This window comes from Callithrix jacchus, chromosome 14 (genome assembly GCF_049354715.1).
Source record: "Callithrix jacchus isolate 240 chromosome 14, calJac240_pri, whole genome shotgun sequence".
NCBI classification, from domain to species: Eukaryota; Metazoa; Chordata; class Mammalia; order Primates; family Cebidae; genus Callithrix; species Callithrix jacchus.
Window position 1 is genome coordinate 13,419,160 of NC_133515.1, and position 6,353 is coordinate 13,425,512.

Below are 6,353 nucleotides of genomic sequence, written 5' to 3' on the forward strand. Positions count from 1 at the left end.
GAACATCATGGTGCAATCCTAGAAGAATATGCAATGGCTTCTTTTCCAAATTGTCTTCTAAACAACACAAATTCTAAGGCATGCTGTTTTGGGGGAAAAAAGGTGGGGGTTATTTCAAATTGAATATTTGAAACACATATTCAAGAATAACCTTCGTGGGGATTTCCAAGATGGCGCGGTAGGAACAACTCGGGATTGCAGATCTCAGTGAAGGCACAGAGGGTGAGTCCTAGCCGCATTTCCAGATGGATCTTTGTTGCCCACAGAACGGGAAAACTCCCAGGAGTAGGAGAGACCCCCAGCTTGTGCCACCATTTTGGCCAGCGCTGCAGCTCAGCCGCACCCCGCACAAAACGCGCTGGTCTGGGTGCCCTGTTAAACCGGCAATCTGAGATTTGGGAGGGCAGATTAGCATATCCATCTGATTAAATGGGACTTAGACAGAGAGCCAGACCAGGAGATCCTGGGAAGTGACATTTGAGCCAGTGCAGTGGGTCACTGCATGGGAAATCACACACATCCTAGTGCCCTTTCAGCAGGTGATTAAAACACCTGGGAGAGAGTCAATCGTTCAACTTAAAAAAAAGAGAGAGAGAGAAAGGGCTCTGAGGCAGGCAGCCAGGTGATCAGGCTCGGCGGGTCCCACCCCCACAGGGACAAACAAAACAGCGAATCAAAACGCTCAGGGTTGAGAGTCTCACTGCGGGCACACCTGAATTCAGGACACTGCAGCTCAGTGGGGGGGGGGGCGTGTGCCACTACCGAGGCATTCCGTGCCTACTGAGGTATACTCCCATTGCAGATGCAGCCTGCCATTGCCGAGGCAACCCACCATAACAGAGAGACTCTGCCAACAGGGAGGAGCCTATGACAGCAGGGTGGAGCCCATGGGCAACAGGCTGGAGCCCACGGCAACAGGGCGAAGCCCATGACAGTAGGGCAGAGCACACGGCAGAAGGGCGGAGCCCACAGCATACAGGGCAAAGCCCACGGCAACAGGGCGGGCCCCGCGGTAGAAGGGCGGAGCCTTGGCAGGCAAATAGGGACTAGACTGCCTCCTAGCTGGGCAAGACAGTGCAACGGATACTCATAAAGAAAGCTCTAACTCCCCGACACAGAGCATCTGAGGAAAAAAGGGGATTCATAAGTTCTGCTGCAGCAGACATAAACGCACCTGCCTAACAGCCCTGAATAAGCAACGGAACTCACAGCTCAGTACTTGAGCTCCTATAAAGTACAGTCTGTCTCTTCAAGCAGCTCCCTGACCCCTGTATATTCAAAAAAGTCATCTGAAAAAGGACTGATCAGACTGACATTTGGTGGGCATCATTCTGGGACAAAGCAGAAGAAGAAACTGGTAGCATCCCTCACTGTTCTGCAGCTGCTACAGGTGTACCCCAGACAAGCAGGGCCTGGAGTGGACATCAGCGGTTGTACAGCAGAGGGGCTAGACTATTAGAAGGAAAACTAAGCAACAGAAATACTTCATTATCAACAACCTGGGCGTCCACTCAGAGACCCAATCAAAAAGACAGCAACTACTCAGACGACAGGTTGATAAATGCACAAAGATGAAAAGAAACCAGTGCAAAAAGGAGGAAAAAACCAAAAACCAAAACACCTCGCCTCCTACAAAAGACCAAAACTCCTCACCAACAAGGGAACAAAACTGGAAGGAGAATGAGTGTGACGAAATGATGGAATCAGACTTCAGAAGGTGGTTAATGAGAAACTTCTGTGAGCTAAAAGAACATGTTCTAAATCAATGCAAAAAAACTAAAAACCCTGAAAAAAGATTTAAAAAAAGATTTGAGGAAACGATAACAAGAATGGACAACTTAGAGTGGAATATGAATGAAGTGAAGAAGCTGGAAAACACAACACAAGAACTTCACGAAGCATGCACAAGTTTCAACAGCAGAATTGACCAAGCAGAAGAAAGGATATCAGAAGTCAAAGATCAACTCAATGAAATAAAATGAGAAACCAAGATTAGAGAAAAAAGTGCAAAAAGGAATGAACAAAGTCTCCAAGAAATGTGGGACTATGTGAAGAGACCTAATCTACATTTGATAGGTATACCAGAATGTGATGAAAAGAATGAATCCAAGCTGCAAAATATTATTCAGGATATTATCCAGGAAAATTTTCCCAACCTAGCAAGGCAGGCCAATATTCAAGTCCAGGAAATACAGAGAACACCACAAAGATATTCCGCAAGAAGAGCAACCTGAAGGCACATAATCGTCAGATTCACCAGGGTTGAAATGAAAGAGAAAATACTAAGGGAAGCCAGAGAGAAAGGTCGGGTCACCCACAAAGGGAAGCCCATCAGGCTCACAGCAGATCTCTCAGGAGAAACTCTACAAGCCAGAAGAGAGTGGGGGTTAATATTCAACATCCTTAAAGAAAAGAACGTTCAACCCAGAATTTCATATCCAGCCAAACTGAGCTTCATAAGTGAAGGAAAAATAAAATCCTTTGCAAACAAGCAAGTACTCAGAGATTTTGTCACCCCCAAGCCTGCTTTACAAGAGCTGCTGAAAGAGGCACTACACATAGAAACGAACAACCAGTACCAGTCATTATAAAAACATACCAAATGCTAAAGAGCATCAACATAATGAAGAATCTCCATCAACTAATGGGCAAAACAGCCAGCTAGCATTAAAATGGCAGTATCAAAATCACATATAACAATATTAACCCTAAATGTAAATGGGCTAAATGCACCAATGAAAAGACACGACTGGCAAATCGGATAAAAAACCAAAACCAATTGGTGTGCTGTATCTAGGAAACTCATCTCACATGCAAGGATACACAAAGGCTCAAAATACAGGGATGGAGGAAGATTTACCAAGCAAATGGAGAGCAAAAAAAAAAAAAAAAAAAAAAAAAGCAGGAGTTGCAATTCTCGTCTCTGATAAAATAGACTTTAAAGCAACAAAAGATCAAAAGAGACAAAAAAGGTCATTACATAATGGTAAAAGGATCGATAAAATAAGAAGAGCTAATGATCCTCAATATATATGGACCCAATACAGGAGCACCCAGATATATAAGGCTAGTTCTTAATGACTTACAAAGAGACTTAGACTCCCACACAATAATAGTGGGAGACGTTAACACTCCACTGTCAATATTAGACAGATCAAACAGACAGGAAATTAACAAGGATATCCAGGGCTTGAACTCAGACCTGGAACAAGCAAACCTGATAGACATTTACAGAACTCTCCACCCCAAATCCACAGAATATACATTCTTCTCAGCACCACATCACACCTACTCCAAAACTGACCACATAACTAGACGTAAAGCACTCCTCAGCAAATGCATGAAAACTGAAATCATAACAAACAGTCTCTCAGACCATAGTGCAATCAAGTTAGAACTCAGAATTCAGAAACTAACTCAGAACTGCACAGCTTCATGGAAACTAAACAACTGGCTCTTGAATGTCGATTGAATAAACAATGACATGAAGGCAGAAATGAAAAAGTTCTTCAAAACCAACGATAATGAAGACACAACATACCAGAATCTCTGGGACACATTTAAAGCAGTCTCCAGAGGAAAATATATAGCAATAAGTGCCCATATGAGAAGAGTGGAGAAATCCAAAATTGACACCCTATCGTCAAAATTGAAAGAGCTAGAGGAGTAAGATCAAAAAAACTCAAAACCTAGCAGAAGACAAGAAGTAACGAAGATCAGAGCAGAACTGAAGGAGATTGAGACACGAAAGTCCCTTCAAGAAATCAATAAATCCAAGAGCTGGTTTTTTGAAAAGATCAACAAAATAGACCACTAGCGAGATTGATTAAAAAGAAAAGAGAGAACAACCAAATAGATGCCATAAAAATGATAAAGCAGAAATCACCACAGATTCCACAGAAATTCAAACCATCATCAGAGAATACTACAAACAACTCTATGCACATAAACTAGTAAACCTGGAAGAAATGGATAAATTTCTGGACACCTGTGTCCTCCCAAGCCTAAACCAGGAGGAAGCTGAAACTATGAATAGACCAATAACAAGGTCTGAAGTCAAGGCAGCAATTAAGAGCCTACCACACAAAAAAAGCCCAGGTCCAGATGGGTTCACAGCCGAATTCTACCAGACACACAAAGAAGAGCTGGTACCATTCCTTCTGAAATGATTCCAAATAATGCAAAAAGAGGGAATCCTTCCCAAATCATTTTATGAGACCAATATCATCCTGATACCAAAACTCAGCAGAGACTCAACAAGAAAAGAAAACTTCAGGCCAATATCCATGATGAACATAGATGCAAAAATCTTCAATAAAATATGGGCAAACTGATTGCAACAGCACATCAAAAAACTTATCCATCATGATCAACTAGAATTCATCCCATGGATGCAAGGCTGGTTCAACATACGCAAGTCTATAAATGTAATTCACCACATAAACAGAACAAAAACAAAAACCACATGATTATCTCAATTGACGCAGAGAAGGCATTTGACAAAATTCAACAGCCCTTTCTGCTAAAAACCCTCAATAAACTTGGTATCAGTGGAACATATCTCAAAGTAATAAAAGCTATTTATGACAAACCAACAGCCAATATTATACTGAATGGGCAAAAACTGGAAGCATTCCCTTCGAAATCTGGCACTAGACAAGGATGCCCTCTCTCACCACTCATATTCAATATAGTACTGGAAGTTCTAGCCAGAGGAATCAGGCAAGAAAAAGAAATAAAGGGTATTCAAACAGGAAAGGAGGAAGCCAAATTTTCTCTATTTGCAGACATGCTAGTATACCTAGAAGACCCCATTGCCTCAGCCCAAAAACTCCTGAAACTGATAAGCAAGTTCAGGAAAGTCTCAGGATATACAATCAATGTGCAAAAATCATAAGCATTCCCACACACCAATAACAGACTTAAAGAGAGCCAAATCAAGAATAAACTGCCATTCACAATTGCTACAAAAACAATAAAATACCTAGGAATACAACTTACAAGGAACATAAGGGACCTCTTCAAGGAGAACTACAAACCACTGCTCAATGAAATCAGAGAGGACACAAACAGATGGAGAAACATTCCATGTTCATGGGTAGAAAGAATCAATATCGTGAAAATGGCTATACTGCCCAAAGTAATTTACAGAATCAACGCTATCCCCATCAAGCTACCATTGACTTTCTTCATAGAACTGGAAAAAACCACCATGAACTTCATATGGAACCAAAAGAGAGCCCGCATAGCCAAGTCAATTCTAAGCAGAAAGAACACAGCAGGAGGCATCACACTACCGGACTTAAACTATACTACAAGTCTACAGTAATCAAAACAGCATGGTACTGGTACCAAAACAGAGATATAGACCAATGGAACAGAACAGAGGCATCGGAGGCAACACAACATATCTACAACCATACAATCTTTGATAAATCTGACAAAAACAAGCAATGGGGAAAGGATTCCCTGTTTAATAAATGGTGCTGGGAAAACTGGCTAGCCATGTGCAGAAAGCAGAAACTGGACCCTTTACTGATACCTTACACTAAAATTAACTCCAGATGGATTAAAGACTTAAACATAAGACCTGGCACCATAAAAACCCTAGAAGAAAATCTAGGCAAAACCATTCAGGACATAGGAGTAGGCAAGGACTTCATGACCAAAACATCAAAAGCATTGGCAACAAAAGCCAAAATAGACAAATGGGACCTAATCAAACTCCACAGCTTCTGCACAGCAAAAGAAACAGTCACTAGAGTGAATCAGCAACCAACAGAATGAGAAAAAAATCTTTGCAGTTTACCCATCTGACAAAGGGTTGATATCCAGAATTTACAAAGAACTCAAACAGATTTACAGGAAAAATAAAACAAGCCCTTCCAAAAATGGGCAAAGGATATGAACAAACCCTTTAAAAAAGAAGACATAGATGAGGTCAACAAACATGAAAAAATGCTCATCATCACTGGTCATTAGAGAAATGCAAATCAAAACCACACTGAGATACCATCTCACACCAGTTAGAATGGCGATCATTAAAAAATCTGAAGACAACAGATGCTGGAGAGGATATGGAGAAATAGGAACACTTTTACACTGTTGGTAGGAGTGTAAATTAGTTCAACCATTGTGGAAGACAGTGTGGCAATTCCTCAAGGCCTTAAAAATAGAAATTCCATTTGACCCAGCAATCCCATTACTGGGTATATATCCAAAGGACTATAAATCGTTCTACTATAAGGACACATGTATAGGAATGTTCATTGCAGCACTGTTTACAATAGCAAAGACCTGGAACCAACCCAAATGCCCATCCATGATAGACTGGACTGGGAAAATGTGGCACA